Source organism: Rhinopithecus roxellana, chromosome 15 (genome assembly GCF_007565055.1).
Source record: "Rhinopithecus roxellana isolate Shanxi Qingling chromosome 15, ASM756505v1, whole genome shotgun sequence".
Classification (NCBI taxonomy): Eukaryota; Metazoa; Chordata; class Mammalia; order Primates; family Cercopithecidae; genus Rhinopithecus; species Rhinopithecus roxellana.
The window spans coordinates 53,079,070-53,099,044 of record NC_044563.1 but is presented as its reverse complement, the minus strand read 5'-3'; the positions used below and the strand labels follow the sequence as shown (position 1 = coordinate 53,099,044).

General features: G+C 45.2%; 1 protein-coding gene across 1 annotated transcript in view; it reads right to left on the bottom strand.

Moving 5' to 3' along the window:
* Positions 1 to 19,975, bottom strand: part of TENM4 (teneurin transmembrane protein 4) — a 420,170-nt gene that overhangs the window by 362,823 nt on the left and 37,372 nt on the right.

The following is a 19,975-nucleotide window of genomic DNA, read 5'->3' as shown; positions in this document are numbered from 1 at the left end:
CCCATCCCAGATGGCTAAAAAGTAGCCTTCACCCTTGATACCTCTTTTGAAGATGACACTGAGGCTCCAGGGGATGGAAGACCAAAGAGAGAAGGAGTCCGGGTTTCTCAGTGATCCCCAACATAAAGAAATGTCTACTATCAGGAACACTACACCAGACTGATGCACGAACAAGATTTATGTAGTCCTCAGAAATGGCTTTCCTACTAATAATTGGTATTATCCTAATACACTCAGCGTGGCTGATATTCTGGTGCCTCTTTCAGACATTCGAGGAATGGCAAACATTCAGGGGGCTCAAGAGCTCTGGTTAAATGCTTCCTGGTATTTTCTGACTTAGATCCTTCACCAACACCAGCCACCAGACTATCCTCCACCCATTTCCGCCTCCCGCATTCCTTGCAATGTCTTCTCAGGCTCTTCCTTGTTAATATCCTACCTATCCTTCCAGATACCCTCCAATTTGCCCCCTCTGGGAAGCTCTGTGTGTCCCTCTCCCTGGCAGAATTAATCCCCTTATGTCTTTCTATGGTGTTTATCAGACTTGTCCTGTTGTTATGTTTTGAAGCTCCTTCCCCTAACCCCCTTCACTGTGTTCTCTGGGCAGGCACCAGGCCCACTGCCTTTCCATCTGCCCCATGGGTGCAGGCCTGGCACAGACCAGCAGCCCAGTCGTGGGGTGGGAAAGTGACTGGAATATCACGCTTCCTCTGGAGCACCAACAGGGAGGGACTGGTAGAGCTCCTGGAAGGCTGGATGAGCAAGATTCCAAGGCCAAATCAGGCTCATGGGAAAGACAGTTATGATCACCCAAGGGTACAGGAGAAGGGAGCTGCTCCTTGCCTGCCATGAGCCAGCCATTCCAGATCCAACACATTCTGTAATTACAGATGAGGAAGTCCTAGAGGAAGTATAACAACTCCTCTGCTGGGCACCCTCCAAAGGCTCTTCAACTGCATCCCAGCCAGAGCCCAGGCCCTCAGAGTGGCCCTCAAGGCCCTCAGAGATCCAAATGAGTCACTTTTCTAGCCACTCTTTTTTTTTTTTTTTTTTTTTTTTGAGACGGAGTCTCGCTCTGTCACCCAGGCTGGAGTGCTGTGGCCGGATCTCAGCTCACTGCAAGCTCCGCCTCCCGGGTTTACGCCATTCTCCTGCCTCAGCCTCCCGAGTAGCTGGGACTACAGGCGCTGCCACCTCGCCCGGCTAGTTTTTTGTAGTTTTTAGTAGAGACGGGGTTTCACCATGTTAGCCAGGATGGTCTCGATCTCCTGACCTCGTGATCCGCCCATCTCGGCCTCCCAAAGTGCTGGGATTACAGGGTTGAGCCACCGCGCCCGGCCTCTAGCCACTCTTTAAAACTGCACCCTCCCTCCCTGCTCACTCCCCTATCTTGTATTCCTAATTTGCCCCTCTTCTTACTTAATTTTTTCTCTATAGTCATTTTTTGACTACCTAACAAAGTCTATGACATTCTTATTGATTTGATTTCTCCGGGCAGGAACTCTTGTTATCTGTATCCTCACAGCCTGGTAGAGTCTGTGGCATGTAGTAGGCAGTCCACAAATACTCATTAAAAGAATAGATAGCAAAGAAGTGAGTGAGCCTGGGACTCATGTCCTGTGCCATTTTGACTATAACGAAAAGCTGCCCTTTTCCTCAGCATCTAACTTAGATGTTATCTTCATGATGCTTGAGCCAAGAGAACCTTAGGAACCATGGCCCGGGGCAACCAGTTCCCTCTTCCTCCCCACACCTCCCTGGTGACGAAGAGGAAGGTTCTATCTTAATGCTAATTAGCATTAGCTGGCAGAGGGGTAGGACAGGGCATTGAAACTTTGGAATCCATTTATCTATTAATTTATTATCTAATTAAGCCCCACAATGACAGTGCTATTTGTTCCAAAATGCCCTCAGACAAAACCAATACAGCACATGCACATTCTAATCAATTAAAATGGTTCTCCTTAATGTCTGCCTTCAGCAGCCAGTAACTGTTGCACTCCCAGGTCCAGGGCACAAAATGCCTTTGCACTTCATTAGGCCCCAAATGGTCTTCATGCACAGAGGCCACCAGGGCTCTTCTGCTTAGAGAAGAGGCAGCCGTTCCAGGATCCCGGGTGATGCATGAACAGGATTCTTTTCAGGGAGAACTGCCTTTCACTTGCCATTTGCAGATCAAGTTATAACCACAGAGAAAGCCAGCTCTGGGAGACAAGAAGATGGGCAAAAGTGGGCAAGAGTGCCTTAATCTACCATGCCTGTAGCCTTGGCCAGGGGTGGTGACTTTTATAACCAGGAAGGCTAAGCACAGTGGATTTGCAGATAGGTCTCCATGGGATTAATGCTCCCCTGCCTGCACATGCCTCTGCCCCTGCACTAACTTCATTGTTTCACTCTACATAGTTTTACAGTGCTCCTAAGAAGTTGGAAGCCCCTTTAGGATCCACTCATCCCTGTATCTCCAGGCCCTGGCAGAGGGGCACAGGAAGTGTTAGTTGAACTAAGAAATATAAATATCTAATTAGGCCATTGGGAAAAAAAAAGTCTCTGTAAGAAGCTCGGCACAGTAATGATGCTAGTGATCACTAAGGACATACTGCCTGCCAGGCCCTGTGTGTTAACACATAGAATCCTCACAACCACCACAGAGGGTGGGCATTGCTTTTTATCAGCTCACTGTAGGGATGAAGAATTGGATCAGAGCTGGGATTTGAACCCAGGCAGTCTGGCTCCAAGTTCATGGTCTAAGCCACTCTAATCTCAAACACCTTTGCTGCACTGAGTGACACCAGGAATCATTCTCAAATGATGCTCTACTGCCTCCCTAGGTACAAGGAATGCTAGAGGCCACCTCTTTCCATTTTATACTATGGATCACTAAGCTATGGAGAAAAACTACATGGCTGATTTCATGAGAAAAAAGTCATTTAGTGTGTGTGTGTATGTATTCTAAGAAACGTTTTTATTGTTCAACTCTCCCCCAGTGCAAAACCTATTCAATTAAAACAACAGGTAATAAAAATTATACTGCAGCTTTCTAGTAAAGCCTATTATGTGGAAGAACCAGAGAAAGGTGAAAAAAGAATTCCACAGTGCTTGAGAGTTTGCTGCACTCTGTGTCTGACACTAAGCTTACTGCCGGAAGTACTGCAGGGCATGAAAAAGACATGGTTTCTGCTCTGATGGAGCTTCTAGTCTGGTGAAGAGACGGACAACAAACACAAACAAAACCACCAAAAATGAATGGTCCTAAGTGCTCTGTCAGGTGTAAATAAGTAGGAAGCCTTGAGAGAGGACACCAAGGCATGAATTCAGATAAGGTGGTCAGAAAAGGTGCCTCAGGAGAGTGAGTTAGATTGGACCTAAAGAATGCCAAAAGTGGATGGAAGAGCATTCCAGGAAGGGGAAGAGCATATGTGTAAAGGCCGAAGGCAAGGACGAGCTTGATGAGACCAAGGTACTGAGCGTGTGGCTGGGGCATGGTGAGTAGAAGGATAGGAAGTGAGTTAGAGTGGATCTCAGACATGGGAGTCTTGTAGGCATGGTCAACGCTCTGGATTTTGTTTCAGGAATAAAGAGAAGATTTTAAGTGGAACACAATGATGCTCTCAAAGATCTATTGTATAGGGGGCAAGAGTGGAAACAAGGAGAAACATAAACTGGATATCCCAGCAGCTCAGATGGGAGACGCTGGGAACTTGACTTAAGGTTATGAGTAGAGAGAAAAGTGAACCTGGGAGACATTCTTGGAGGTGGAACCAACAGGACTTGTTGGTGATTTGGACATAGAAGCTGAAGAAAAGGCGAGAATCAAAGATGACACGAGTTTCTAATTTGGATGAGTGGGTAGATCATTCCATTTACTGAGATGGGGAAGATTTTGGAAAGATACTGGATTTGGAGTCATGATTATGAGTTTTGTTTTAGTTATGTTACATTCGAGAGGCTACACTTTCAAGCAGAGATGTCAACAAATGGTTGGAAATAGAAGTTTATAATTTGGAGGAGAAGTCCGGGCTAAAGATACATGTTTGGTTGATATTTAAAGCATGGAAATGAGATTACCTTGAAAGTCAAGGTAGAGACTCTGAAATAACATGACAGGTAATAAAAGAAACAGTATTTGTCATGCCCAGGAAAAACTACCCAAATGAAATTTCATAGTTAATAGCATGTGTGTGAGGAAGTTTTTGGGGGAAGCATTCAGCTTTCAGTCCCATTATTTGGTTCACCAAAGACCCCAAAGAGATTGAGAGGGGAGGTGAGACTGTGGACTTGTCAAGAGCATAGTTTGGAGTTAGACAAACCTCAGTTTGAATCCTTTCAACACTTACTTGCTGGGTGACCTTTTGTAATTACTTTACCTCTCTGACCTTGAGATGCCTCATCTGTAAAGGAGGCACGATAAGACCTATCTCCCAGAGTTGTCATGAGGAACAATGTGATGTTTATAGATACATAGCATGGTTCCTGGGACAGAGTCAATTTCCAGTGGAACTACAATTATCATTAAGTGCGATGCATTGAGGTCAGGTGATGAGAATGATGGAGGAGATCAAATTTTTCTGCTCTGAGCAGAGCAGCCCACCTTTAGTGGGTCAACTGGCCAGCTCCGGGCCTCACACATTCAGAAAGTTGCAAATAGGAACAGTTCAGACATCACACTCTTTGAGGAATGGCTGAAGGAATAGTCTAGATAAAAGAGGAGGAGGCTGGAGGAAGTGGAGTAGGTGGGAGTTTAGTCTCTGTTTTTATATCTCTGCAGGGCTTTTCCAGGGAAGAAGTGGCCTTGTTCCAAGGGTGGTGAGTAGAGTAGGTGGCTACTGTCCTGGATACCAAGAAGCATGCTCTGATGCGGGCACAGAAGACCTGTTTAGTATGCAACCTCTGAATTTTCAAAAAGGGGAAAAGGCAAAAATATAGACTTCTATTTGCAGAAAGAAATCCTGGGAGGATACACAGAAAAACACGAAGTGGTAATCTATGGGAAGGGGATAAGGGGTGTTGGGAATGGTCGTGGGGAGAAGTAGAACTAACATTTTTTAACTATATAGCACTTCATGTTGTTTAACTTTTGAACCAAGTGAGCATATTACACATTCAAGATATTAAATTCAAAATATGATTGAGGCAAACATGCAAGCAAGCAGGCAGAAGGCAGGTAGGAAGAAAAGTACATTTTGAGTCTGTGCTCTTCAAATGCGGCACAGGCTGCCTAGGGAGCAGGTCCAGCCTCATGGGCACAGGCCCTGTGTACAGGGCTCAGGCTCAGAAGTGTCTTACCCTTGATTCTAATGCTCTACTGTCACTGTCTTGAAATTCTTAATAGTCTTTGAATGTAGAGTCCTGTATTTTCATTTTACACTGCATTCCACAAATGATGTAGCAGGTCCTGCTGGACAGGAAAGGTGGTCCTCACCCTTGGGGATGTAAGCTGGGGCTGGAAAACCATTTGGCTGCCTGCTGTGGGATAGTCTCAAGCAGGGAAGGCTAGAGGATGAAGCCACTTCTCTAACTGAAATAAAATCTTGTTGCCCAACTGAATGCCAGGACCTCTTAATCCTAGGTGTTTGTTACCCTGGAACCCTGCAGCTAGGATGGCCACGTGTTCTACTTGGCCCAGGATGATCCTGGTTTGTGCCTGTTCTTCCAGTGTAATTATTAGCAGTGATCCCATTCATTTTGAGCCATGTCCTGGTTTGAACAACATATTATCTGGCTACCCTAACCTGAGGTTCTCTTGCCAGCAGCTGTCTCCTTGGTCTGATAGGCCAGGGGTAATCTCATTTCTCTGGGTTGCTAAAGGATCAAAGTTGCTTCCTGGCTCCTGTCCACTATCTCCAGAACCTTCACTCACACACAGGCGCACACACACACACACACGCACACATACACACACACCCCTCTACCTCACACGCCTGGCCTAGCTCACCAGTAAGCTGATTATTTATAATGTGGCAGAAGATAGTTTTAAGATAAAGAAATGGAACTTGGGCCTGATTGAAACAATGTGCTTATCTCTGTCTCGGGAGGAAAGAGTGGTCAGAGAGAGATTACTCAGAAGAGGTTTACTTACTTCCCGGAGACTTACTTCCCCCATGCTTATTTTCAGAATGGGTTTAATATGTGAAATGTGATTTGAGCCAGGCAGGGAGGGAGAAATGGAAGTGATTCACTCTGGCCAGGCTGATCCACATGTTATTCGCTGACATTTTTTAGCCAGACTTTTAAATGAGCAGTCTTAGAATGATAGGGCTGGCAAAGATTATTAAGATTATTTTAGAGATGAGCTAGTACAACATATTCATTTCACAGAGGGGAAAGCTGAGGACCAAACAGGAGAGGAGGCTTGCCTCACAGTCTTACAGCTTGGGGCCTTGGCTCCCAGACCCTCCACTCACCCTCCATTTCTTGGGTTTCTTCTGGGGGACTTCCTATTCCATTGTAGTGGTTTGGATGTTCACTCATGGGGAAGAAAAGCAAAGACTACAGAAAATATGCAGAGGCATTTCTGGATAACTCACTTTTCCTCCACATTTCCATGCCTCTGTGAAAGCCACTCCTTCACATGAAATGACATTGCCTGTTTGTACTGAAGACAGTGAATTCCTCCAGGGGCTGGACCCATTACTAGTTTCCTGGAGCCTGGACCAGATCTAGGTAGAGGATGGCAGCAAGGCAGAAGCAAGGATGGATAGTGCAGGAGCATGGTCACTAACCTCAGCATCCCACTGGACCTTCATTCTCTTACTTCTTTGGGAATGGGGGAAGGAAAAATGGCTACAGTGGAGGTCACAGAGTAGAACAGCCCATCCTCTCCAAAGTCCAACTATTCTACCTCTACAACCACCCAGGATGCCATTTCTCCTCAACTAGCCATAATAGCTGACTCTGCTGAAAAGGTAGAATCACTGTCCCTATCTTTCAAGTCTCTATTTGAATATCATATCTTCCAGAAAGCCCTCTAAAAGGAAGTTCTTCATTTACTTTGCTCTCTAAGTACTTTCCCCACATTCTCATTTCTCTATTATTTCAGTGAATATTTATTCATCACCTACCATGCACTGTGCTCTATATTATGTACAGGTTCTGTGCTAGAAGTTGAGACTACAAAGGCAAATACGATACCATCACTATCTTCAAGTTTGCAGTCTTGTGAGAGGGGGTTGAGGAAGTGAAGACACAGACATTATGACATTAGACAGTGAAATCAGAAGGCAGCATTGGGAGTTAAGGGAACATCCCCTCCAACCAAGATTCCTAGGAGAAACAAGACTTGAGTAGCATCTTGAAAGGTAAGCCTGGAGCCTGGGGGTGGTGAATAAAGGTGAAAGTGAAAGACAGGTGCCAAGGCCTTCAAGCACCTGAGTACCTCGTATTCTGTTGCTATTACTTTTCTCAATATCCCACCACCCTGCCAGCCTGTTAGCTTTGTGGAGACTGCCATGACTCATCCATTTTCTTACCCCTACAATCCCTTGCCCTTTCCCAAAACTCATCACTTCTTTGTTATATAAAACAGATCAACAATGGCCCTCACTGAGGGTAAAACAAAGCTTCTTGTCTTCTGGCACAGACAATGTTAGTGTGTGTTACTGATCCAGAGAAATCAAGAGAACCCCCTTGCTGGAGAGCAGGGCAGCTGGAACCAGCCTTAGCCATCAATTAACACTATTGCAAGATCAACACAGAACACTAATTTTGCAGACATAAAAAGCACTATTAGAAATTTATTTCCAAATGTTGAGCTCATGTTGCTAATTCTGTTTTAATATTAAGTATCTCATTTGGCAATTATATTTCAATAATGAAAAGGTTACCTCTACTGTAAGATAAATAATAAGGAAGACTCACTGGCTTCGACTTGATCGTTCAAATTTATGTGTCATTGGAGCTGTATTCTCAATTACGACCCAACAAACTGATTAAATATCAGCCGAGCATGAACAATAGCTTGCAGCTCGAATTTCTCCTTCCCATCCTACCTCTGAAAGCCTTTAAACCCTGGAATGTAATGTGATTCTTTTTCCTGGCATTAAAAAAACCACGAAAAAATTGTGTTTTTGACTCGTTGTCTACCGTTGCTGACAATGTACAAACCACTTGGGCCTTATTTCTCATCTGAGATCAGTGATCTATGGGGAAAGGTGTTTCTTAGTTGGGCAAAGGAATCATGGAGTCAGAGGCTTCTTCCTCCTCCCCTGAACTGCTCAGTTCCGTTCAACCAACATCGCTGAGCACCTACTCTATGCCAAGCCCTGACCTAGACCTAAGGCCCTAAAGAGAATTCCATAGGGAAAGAAAAACGACTTGCTGAACACATGCCTTACTCTTTGGAGTCCCCATGGTACCCTCTGCAGCTGCACACGTTATAGAATGCACAGTGTTGAAATGCCCTTTCCTGAGTGCTTCAGGGATAGAGGATGTGCCCTATTCATCTTTGCATACCTGCTGGGCCAGCTCAGAGCCTAGCATACAATAGACACTCAACAAATGTTTGGTGGATTTTAACGAATTGCCTGAAATTTTTTATGTTTTATTGAGTTCTCACAGCTGACCAGAAAGTGGCTCTTTAGTCTACACAGCCCTCAAAACAACTAAACTTGAGGGTTTCTAAGTCTCTTCCCAAGAATATAAGCATCTGAAAGCAGGAGCCATTCACCATTCATTCATTCAAAAGCCCTCAGGAAACTTTTGTTGGAAGAATGGCCGTCTTTTTCAGTGGTTCCTCTTGTATCTAGCACTAGTGTTCTACTGTTTGGGTTCCCTCAGGAGCTAACCCTAAAAAAAGAATTCAAATGCAAGTAGCATCTGAGAGTAAACTACCTACAGGCAAAGGAGTGGGGATGTGAGATAGGGAAGGGAAGGCCCCCAAGAATGGGTGTGTTGCAGAATTGTGCCACCTGGTGGTGGGCAGGGGAGCTGGGGTATTTATACACCTGTCCATCAATTACTGGTTGGGGGCTGCTTCCAAGGGATGTTCATTCCTTTTTACTTCTGATCTGCTCTAAGTATGGGCAAAGCTGCCTTTAGAGGTCAGAAAAATCCTCAGGAGAAGAAAGTAGACTTGGAAGTTGGGCTGGCTGCACTGAAGTGGTCAGAGGGTATAAATGGGGCACCCACTGCAGCAGCTGTAAGTGAGGAATTGTAATCACATGATGATGTGGGATGCCTCCAGAACATTCAAAGGGAAAGTGTGAGACACTCATAGGTTTGGAGGTTAGATAAGAGGACATCAGAGATTCCTTACAGTACTAACATTCTAGAATGCCATGACTTCATGAAGCATACTGGCTTTTAAAATACAAATCATGTTCAGAAGAAAATCTCTTTGTCTTTGGGTTGAGCAAGTAAAAGACCCAGGGAGAGGTATGTGTGTGGCATGAGGGTGGCAGGGAATATGCAGACAGTTTGGTTCAATCATGCTGTCTCTAGAGAAACTGAGGGGCATTGATGGTGAGATAACCCATAGTCACGGAGAGACGGATGGCTCAAATCCTGACATAAGCGTTAGGGAGGTCCAATCACCTTGCTGGCCTCCACCAAATAATCTGATGTTTTACCAACCACCTATTTCACATCAGGCACTGTGTTTCACTCTTCACATATATTAATTTGTATTATTTAATCTTCACAGCAACCTTGGAAGATGTTATAAGGATACCATTTTGCAGATGATGAAACTGAGGTTCAGAAAGGCCCAGCAGTCCACACAAAACCAAGGTGGGAATGTGAATCTGTTTTTCATTCTGTGACCCTGTGGTGCCCTTCTCTATAGCTGTTCATCCACAGACCTTCAAAGGATGTGCCACCGGGCTCAGCTATGCAGTAAACAGTCCTGGCAAAGGATCTTTGTGCAGATTTGTGATTAAAGGCAAACAAGATAATCAGTCCCAGGACCAGGGGAGAGCAGTCCTCGCTCTCATGCATTCCTCCATTCACACGGCCCTGGAAACCTTTCAGTGTAGCAGTGGCCGTGGCAATCACTCTGCCGACTGCAGAATAAAGGGTCCTGTCTGGAAATGCAGTTATTTCCAAATAAAAGGTTTTTAAAAGACACACACATGATAGCATTTTCGGTTTTCAGAAACTGATGTTCCCAATGAGGACAAAAATTAACTTTGTTAAAAATGAAGATGATGAAGACAATGAAGAGATGGTGATGATGATGATGGTTGAAGATTGTGGTGATAAGCATGATGAATATATTGAGAAGGTGAAGATGCTGAAGACGAAGATGGTGATGATGATGGTAGCAGCAACCACCATTTTCTGAGCACATAAATGTGCCACTCACTATGTTGGTTACTTTATAGACATCATCTCTAATTATTACAATAACCCTGTAAGACAAAGCTTCCCATTTAACACACGAGAAACTGAAGCTCAGAGAAGTGAAGTAAACTGCCTGAGGTCACAACCTTAGGCATGAAAAAGGACTGATAGAGATTACTGCTTGAATTATTACTCCCAATCCTGTGCCTATTTATTTCATGTATTTACTCCTTCATTTATTTAAAAAACTTATTCATCTATTGAATGAATGTTTACTTGGTCTCAGATATTCCTATGGTACCTGCTAATCCCCATTTGTGAAGAAAATGCCACCATCCTCACATTAGGGATAAATGAAAATGAGGGTGAATTATATTCAAATCAAGATTTATCAGCCTGGCACAGTGGCTCATGCCTGTAATCCCAGAACTTTGGGAGGCTGAGGTGGAAGGATCACCTGAGGTCAGGAGTTGAAGACCAGCCTGGCCAACATGGCGAAACCCCATCTCTTCTTAAAAAATACAAAAATTACCCAAGTGCAGTGGTGTGCACCTGTAATCCCAGCTACTCAGGAGGCGGGCAGGAGAATCGCTTGAACCTGGGAGGCGGAGGTTGTGGTGAGCCGAGATTGTGCCACTGCACTCCAGCCTGGGTGACAGAGAAAGATTCCGTCTCAAAAAAAAAAAAAAAAAAAAAAAAAATCATGATGACTGTTTCTACAACTAGTATGAAAAGAGCTATCAATTATTTTTCAGCTCCTATAAGCTAATGCCAATTATCTGCTTCACTGTTAATTAATGTGGCAGTAAAAAGCTGCTTAGTAATTGGTTGATAAGGAGAAGAGTTGCCTTGTGCAACTCTGAAGCCTGTGCTCTAGGCAGGGGGCCCAGTGGACCAGGGTGGGTGGATACCAGGAAGAGCTCTTGAAGCCTCTTAGTGCTGGGCCAACACTGGGGAACAGACATGGCTGGACAGATGGGCAGTACTCACTACCTGGCTATTCCCTGGTATGGCTTGATAGGCAGGGGTGGGCCTCATTCTCTGGCATTTACTAAGTCCCACTACCAGATACGATGGCACCCACCACGAAAGATACATTAACCACTGCTAGAACTATTTCACAGTTCAGAGAACTCAAATGACTTCTTTAAGGTCATTCAGTTAGAAAGTGGTGGAATTAAGATTCAACCTGATCTATGAGGTTTGTAAGTTTCCCTTAGAGTTGCCATAAATAGAGATATCCTTCCCATCCCATGTGTAGTGGGAAGGACAAAGATAATGAAGGACTTGGAGAAAGTTTGGAACAGGTCTGGTGGCCAAGGCACCTGGCCCAGTTCTGCCACTGACTTAGAATGTCCACCTGCCTGTAACACCTCTGTTGGCTGTGCCTCAGGATCTTTACTAGAATGAAAAGTGATTGGCCTGTGGCCTGTCTCAGTTCCATTCCAGCCTCCCTAGACTTCCAAGACCCTGGTTCACATATCGCTCAACTATTCTTTAACACATCTGATCATAAGAACTACTCTGGGAGAGAGGGGGGCAGCATGGGTGGTTTATGTAGTTTACATGGAAGGACTTATGATATTCTAAAGCTATTCACATCCAAGAAAACACATCTCTGGAGTAAGCATGTAACTCAATGGAAAAGTCAGATTTAAAATACAGAAAACTGGTTCATACCATAAAATCAGATATATGGCCTTGTACTCTCTCATTCCCTGCCTAGATCATCTGTGTACATTTTTTCTCCTCAATAAGAAGGTGAGCGGATTGAGAGTAGGGAATACATCCTCTGCTTCTTTTGCATCCTCCACAGACTCTAGCATAGCCCTGGGCATGGAAAGGGACTGACACACATTGTTGCTTGAATTATTACAAAGAGTAATGTTTCAGCTCTTGTGTATGGCGCCTTTATGTATTATTACTGCAGAGGTCACCTTGAGCAATACTGAGAATACTATCCTCATTTTCTGCAGAAGGAAATGAGGGCTCAGAGAAGCCAAACCAGGAAGCCACACACCAGGAAGCAATGGGTCTAGGCCTCTTAATTCTTACCCAGGGCTCTTGTCACCAGCCTCTTAGAGAGAGACCAATTCCTCCCTGAGAAGAAGAGGGAAGATGTTAGGAAATGCCTCTCTTGAAGACAGCAACACCCCTTGAAAAACCTGCCAGAGGCAGCATTTTGAGAATTGGCAAGCTCCTTTGGGAAACCCTGGAGGATGCCAGGGAAGAAAGGAAACTGATGGGGAGACTCTTCCAGTTCAAAGAACCCCCGCTTCTTGCCATAAGATTTGGCTAAATGCCCCTCTGTCTCTCACACTAGCCTGAGAATTCTCTGAGACAGGGTAAAGGTCATATTCATGTCTATTTCCCCTACCCCTATCACATCCAGGAAGACTTGGCATAACACTGGAATGAATGAATGAATGAGTGAGTGATTCAGTCTGCCAGAAGGGGACATCTAGAGGCTTTCAAATAGGTGTGGCCTAAGAGGCCCTAAGAATAGTTCTGTGCTTTTTAATAATAATTAATAATAATAGACATCCCCCTAGCTCCATGAAGTTTTGTAAACACTTCTGTAGGACAAGGATTATTATCTCAGTTTGGGAGATTTGCCCAAGGCCATGGAGACAGCATAAGTAGCCGTCATTTAATGAGCTTGCTGGTAATAGCTCATTTAGCCTTTGGCAAGGATAGATACTCTGTGGTAGGTATTATTATTATCTCTATTCTCTGGATGAGGAAACTGAGGTCGCAGAAAGTAGCCTGTGTAAGGTCACATGGGCAGTAATTTTATGTAAAGCCAAAAGGATCTGGCTCCCCAGTGTGGGCATTTGCTACTTACGGCTAATCTGCCTGGATCAACATTCCTGAAGCTTGGAGTGGGACGCCCTAATGAGGTGCTGTCAGGCTGACAACTCTTTCTGCTGAATGGAGGCTAATTGGGAATTTTACGGGAACAACAGAAACAAACCCAGTCTCTCGATTACAATGAGTGTGTCTGTGTGTGTGTTATGTGGCTGGCTCTGGGTCACATGCATACTGCTTGTGAGTGTATGTGGGGGAGTGTGTGTGTATGTGTGTCTACTTGCCTTCCCTAAGGCAAAAATACAACAGACCCATCCAGGTCTCTTTTCTTAAATATTCCTAGATGCTGTAAGCCTTCAATTCTCTGTGCTCCAACGAGGGCAATGATGTCAGTGATCACAGCATGTGTGAGCAGGATTCAGGGCAGTGCCTGGCCAGGTGTGAACGCGAGGGCAAGTGTCCCAATTCTGAAAGGAATTACAGGTGGTATATTTGATTTCGTTTTGTACAACATTCATTAAGCATATTCTACCAGCCCTACATGACCCTGGGTATGAGGCCAGAAATAGTTAAAAACGTAACAGTGATTACAGTAAAACCAACTTGGCACTGTTATCTCAGGGAGAAACAAAAGCAAATGTGTGCAGATGGAATTCAAGGCAGAGCTCTTTCTGACAGTGATCAGGTAGCAGGGAACTAAGAATCGCCCAAGGAAGTGAGTGGAAGGAAGGCTTATCAAGAGCGCCATGGACACAGTGCATAGGACTCTTTTCTACCAAAGGCATCTGGTAGGAAAAGGAATTGAGCAGGGAGGACATCTTACAGCCCTTCAAAGTCACATTTTGGAGAGATCAGATGTCCTAGAGCCTAATCAGTGGTGTCAGAAGTAGTACTTTTAGTACTTTTTTGAATATCTGCTTTGGGTCAGGCACTGTTGGGTCCTTTCTATGAATTATTTTAGCTACTCCTCACAACAAGCAAAAAAGGGGATTATTAGTCCAGCTTCACAGAGAAGGGATTCAGTGACTCCTTGTTAGGTTGAATGAAGTACTGGGTGGTCTGATCCCCAAACCCTACAGAGTGGCTTCCTTCACAAAATGAATTAATCCAGATGATCATGTAGCAGAAAAGCCAGCTTCTTGGACTCTGGTAAAAGGGCAAAACAAATAAATTCCCTGGGATCCTTCCATCCAAAGAACCCTGTGCAAAGCTGGCCACTCTATATAGATTCTAGTAGAGAGAGAGAGAGTTCACGTGAGTGAGTGGGCTAGGGAGGCAGTGAGATCTGTGAATCAGTATTCTGGGTGTTCTAGTACTTCCTACTGAGGGCCTACACACTCCCATGTGTAATTTAAGGGGTTAAGTCCTGAGTGTGAAGGCAGAGAAGGAGTAAACGTGGGCTGAACAAGAGACTTAAACTCGGAATTATCCAGACTTAAAAGTTCTAAAAAGGAATGCTGTAAAATTTAGGGGAAGAGGATAGGGCAGAAAATGTTTCTAACAGTAGGTTTGTGGTTTGTGGCTTTCCTTCTGAAACCACAGGGGGCTAGCAATTCAACCCAAATTAAAGTAGAGCCCAAAGATTCACACAGTCACCAAGTTTCTGACCCGGAAGAGTCCTGGAGATCCTAAGTCCGGATTCCCATCTCCATTTCTAAATGAGGCTGAAATTGGGGAATGTGGACTTTCCCTGGATCACACAACTCTTCTGTGGCAGAGCCAGGATAAGACACTCTTTAAGTCAGTCTAGTAGTTTTTGGCTGAGAGCGACATAGGTTAGGTGGCCACAGGGCCTACACCCTAGAAGCCCATCCTTTATATTCCATGTCACTGTACCAGAAACTGGCATTCTCAGCTGCATCTTTAGTTTCCTGCCTTCCCAAAAGCTCTGAGAAGCTGTGATTTGTGCATTGGTGCACATGATGCTTTCCTTTGCTCAGTCTTGTTCCACACAGTCACCTCCTCTCAAACCCATCTCTCTCATTTCCTTGGACATTTCTTCTCTGGCCTTCTTTGAATATCAGCCAGCCTACAGCTTTCCACAGGAGACATATTTCATTCAGGCATTCCCTGAAAAGTGTTTACTGGAGATCTGTCAAGACTCCACAATAGTTAGATCTATCTGTTCACCTGGGGCCTGCTGGGCTACAGGCTTGTGTTAGATTCTTGACACCAACTGAGCCTCAATTCAGCCCCCTAACACTTTTGCAGTGTAGGTACTACGAAGCCCATTTTACAGGTTAGGAAACTGAGGCTCAGTTGGGTTCACTCACAGGAAGGTCACAAAGCTAGCACATGGAAGAACCTCAAACCCCGAGAAGTCATAGACTGTAGTGGTTAAAGGTCTGTTAGGCCAGACAGTATGGATTTGAAACCCAGCTCTGCCACTGTGTGACTGTGTGACCCTCGGCAAGTTACTTAAGTTTCCTGTACCTCAGTTTCCTCACTTGTGAAGTGGGGATAAGTAACAGAGTAGTTGTAAAGATTTAGGGAGAAGATAAATACAAAGCACTGAAAACACTGCAAGAGCCCAATAAACATGAGTTGCTATTATTACATTATCTCAAGACTATGTACTTTCCACTATTTAATGCTGCTCAAACCTGTCTGAAGTATGCTTGTCTTAGGTCAGGTTCCCTGGGAAATCAACTCTGAAGTGGAGATTGCTGGCAGGAGGCTTCTTGCTCTCATGAGCATCCCCTGTAAGGGAGGGAGAAAAGCAGAACTGGGCAGAGGGAGAACTTGAGCTGCAATGCGGCTGCAACACAGGCCTCAGCCAATCTTTTCAAGAGCTCTGGAGCTGGGCTGGCCTTTCAGAGAGCTGTCTCAAACTGGGTCAAGAAGGTTGGGTCTTTGTAATCCTCACTCCTACTCCTACCTTTCCCATGGAGGACTCACTGGTGACAAGCTGCCTCCAGAGATGGGTCTTAACCTTGGGCTGGGCAAGACAGCTCCTTTCAGGGGAAGACAATTCTCATAGAATGAAACTGCTGTGGGCTGTGAACTGTTGGTCTTGGGTAGAATCTGGGTGATACACCACAGCATCCACTACAATCTTGAATAGCAGAAGGGTAGGTATTCCCTGCTCTCCAAGGCAAGGTTGGTGTTAGCATAGTTTCAAAGATACTGTGTGGGGCACTAGTTAACACGCAATTTTTTGAGTTCTGTTTTAAAAGTATTGTCAGTCATAGTCTCTGGGTAGAGGGCTCAGGACTCCAAGTTTAACAAGCACACTAAGTGGTACATGTGCACCATTAAGCATGAGCACCAGGACCCTAAAGAGTATTAAGAAATTGGCCATAAGTGGTCATTTCAATAAATTCTCATCTTAAGAATTTACTCACATTTTGTACCCTTTCAAAACATAGTTTTTAATACAAAAATATTTTCCCCCTCACATCTTCAGAAATACAGGCCATCGTTATCTCTCTGTCAATCTCTGCACAGGCCCGAGAATATTCTCATCCCAGTTTCAGAAGGCTGGCTGCCTCTTTTTGTCTATCTTTACTACCTGCTGGGGATGCAAACAAAGTAAGATCCAGCCTCTACCCTCAAGGAGCTCAAAGTCTAGTGGAGAGCTAATACACAAGGCATCTTCCAGAACTGCAATCTTTCCCCTGGCCTCCTCTGCCTGCTAGATTCCCCTGCTTTCAAATGTGTTTTCTGGGAGCCGAATAACCAATGCTCTTATGGAGTTAGCAAATTTGTTTTTCCCAGGACTGCTACCTCCCCACCCTCAATCAATTTATTTGTGTCTGAGGGCAGTGTATGGCTGGTTTAGTTTCTCCTCTGTCCATGTTCTCTACTTTCTGAATCATTAAATTGTTCTCGTCCAAATACAGCCATCTATTTCATCTTAGATGCTTGGCTGTCTTGGAAACCCAAGAGTCCCTGGGGGAGTGGAAGGCCCAAGAGAACTGAGTGATTTAGAACTCCTCAAAACCAGGCCTCAACATTTCTCAGTCTCATTCCCGAGGGGCCTTCACAGTTGGAATCTTAATTCAGAAAGTGCCTTCCAAGTTGGAAGGCAAAAGAAACAGGGGGAGGGCATAAAATGGGACAAGAGTGATTTGGTATTTGTGACAAGTAGCTTTCTCTATCCAGGTGGACTCTTCTCCAGGAATCCCTATTAATAACATATTCACTTTGGTAACAGCTTTCATTTTGAGAAATCCCCAGGTCCTTTATGGGGAGAAATCACATCACCTGACAATGAACTTGATCTGCTGAACAGGGTAAGTTAACAGCTGTTAAACAGGTGCACTGCTCTAGCCCAAGGAAAGGGAGGTTTAGGGCCTTGGAAGGATCTAGGGGAAGGTAATAGGCAGAACCCCAACCGGTTCAATGGGAGGCAATCAGAATCCGCCCTGGATTAAAAGCAAGATTACTGTCTACTTTGCTTTCGGCAATCAGGCATGTAATCAGAGGAAGAGACTAGGAAGCGGAGAGGAACTCGGGGCCAGAGCTGGTGTTGACTGAGCTTTTCATGTACCAGGTTACTGTGCTAAGCCACTTACATGGATTATTTGATTCCTCACACTGATGGAAGGATGTAACTTCTGATATTATCCCCATTATACATAAAGGGAAATTGAGCCTCAAAGAAGTGAAGGGACCAGCTCAGGTTTACCTGGTGGGTAAAGGGAGCCCAGGTTGGGTTCCCAAGTCCTCACTTGGAATCAGGAAGTCTCAGAAGCCCTCTCTCACTGCCTTGGCTGAGATGCTAGGTTGGGAGCCACCCTGGCCTAATTCTATGGGAATGTTGTGCTGCTATCAAAAAACTAAAGAGTCATTTTGGCTGGACATGCCACCAACGAAACTCAGCAGCAGGCAGGAAAGAGAGACAGCCCCTCACTGGCTATCTGGCAGCCTGTCCTTCTCAGGGTGTCAGTCCTCAGTCCCTCTCCAATTTTAGGAATTTCCTTGAGCTGCATGCCAAGCAGAGTGGAGTCGTGTGCCGCTCAGGCGGGACTCTTGGTGGATGATTTATGGGCCCTGGATCCTTCCACAATCCCCAGGAAGGAGTGATCCTTCTTACTTACCACCCAGCCCAGCCGACTCCTGTCAAACAGGCTCGGCAGACCTCCTTAAACGGCAGTAATTCTTCTACCAGGAGGAAGCCAGAGTGACAGATTTCTGATCAAGATCCAGCATCCCTGAGAAGCCTCTCAGCAGGCCCCCGCCAAGGCCCTGCTGGATATAGATGGGGCGCAGGATGGAAAGTACCAGAGAGACCCAGGAGACAGAGGCAAAAAGAGAAGTGAGACAGAGAGAAAGTAGGGGGAAGGCAGAGAAGGACAGAGAAAGAAGACACGAAGGTTGATAAAGGGACATATATGTGGTTGATTGATTATTTGATGAAAGCCTGCCCTTCCCACCACATTGTAGGGACCACGTCTTGTTTTGCTTACTCTTGTATCCACAGCACCCAGCACAGTGCCTGACACGGAGGAGGTGCTCGTAAGTACTTAGTGAATGGCGTCACAAATAAAGAGATGTAAGAATACAGACAGCACAAATTCTGGCACATAAGAGGAGCTCAGTAAAGGCTTGCTGACTGACAAAATGCCTACATACAGATAAAGTACTTGGGGCAGGGGAGATACCCAGTTTTCAGGACAGGAGCCCAAGTAGATTCACTAGGGGAAAGAAGTATTGAGAGATGAAGGATCACAGGCAACAGCTGCACCCAACAGAAGGTCCAGGCTAGGGTCTGAACCTGGGAATTTACAGCCAGAGTTGGGAGTCAGCAGGGAAAAGAGCTTTCTCACAGGCACCAGGAAGCCAGCAGCACACCTTCAACCTCAGGATCAGAGGAGGAGAAGGGCAATCAGTGGTAGAGTAGAGAATTCAACCCTGCTGTCTCAGAATCCAGCACCGATCCAGGCATGCAATGGGCAGGCAGCAGAAGTTTGCTTAATTAGTGAATGAGTACAGAATTGGGGGATGAGAAGGTCAAGGTGAGGGGTTTAGGACTCTATCTGGGGAAGGACAGTGTGACTTGTGAGGTGGGCACAGAGGCTTAAAGGGGCATGCTGGGCTGCACATACCCTCCCTTAAGACTTGGTGCCTCTGGGCAAATGTGAGTGAACGTTGCTTCTACTTTCATGCTATGGCATTGGTTCTTAACAGGAGCAATTTTGCTATCCAGGGGGACATACAGCAAAGTTTGGAGATCATTTTGGACTGTCACAACTTGGGGAAAGGGTTACTGGCATCTAATGGGGCAGAGCCAGGGATGCCGCTAAACATCCTACAATGCACAAGACAGACTCCACAACAAAGGGTTGTCTGGCCCCAAATGTGAGGGTTGAAAAGCCCTTTTCTATAGCCTATGGGAGTACCACTGCTTCCTTGATCCTGAATCTCAGGCCTCATTTAGATGTATTTTAGTCACCATAATTAAGATCACTACCATCAGTAAAGATTTACTGAGTACTGACACATATATAAGTAGATACCTACCGTCTTGTACTTCTGTTCCTTAAAACAGATGACAGTGGTTTGGCATCCAGAGAAGGCCAATGGGAACACAATCCATTGCACAGTCCAGCTGGAGATGTGAGATCACACCAGTATCACCCTGAGGCAGGGCACCACTGTACCCTGAGTGGGGGCACCAGACCAGGGACTTCCCTTTAGCCTTCTGGAATTTGGAACCCTGAATGTAGACCTGGAAGGGTCCATAGGAGCCTCTTGTCCCCCTGCTTTATCTTACAGGTGAAGCAGCTGAAGTCTGAGAAGAAAATGACTGTCCAGGGTCACAGGGCAAGTGCAGGCCTGGGAGCACAGATCTCTGGACTGCCAGCCTAGTGCTTTTTCTATGAAAAAGAGCCTCTGGTGATGTAAGTTTCTAAAAGGCATCTGCAGCAGTGAGAAGTGTGTGATAGGC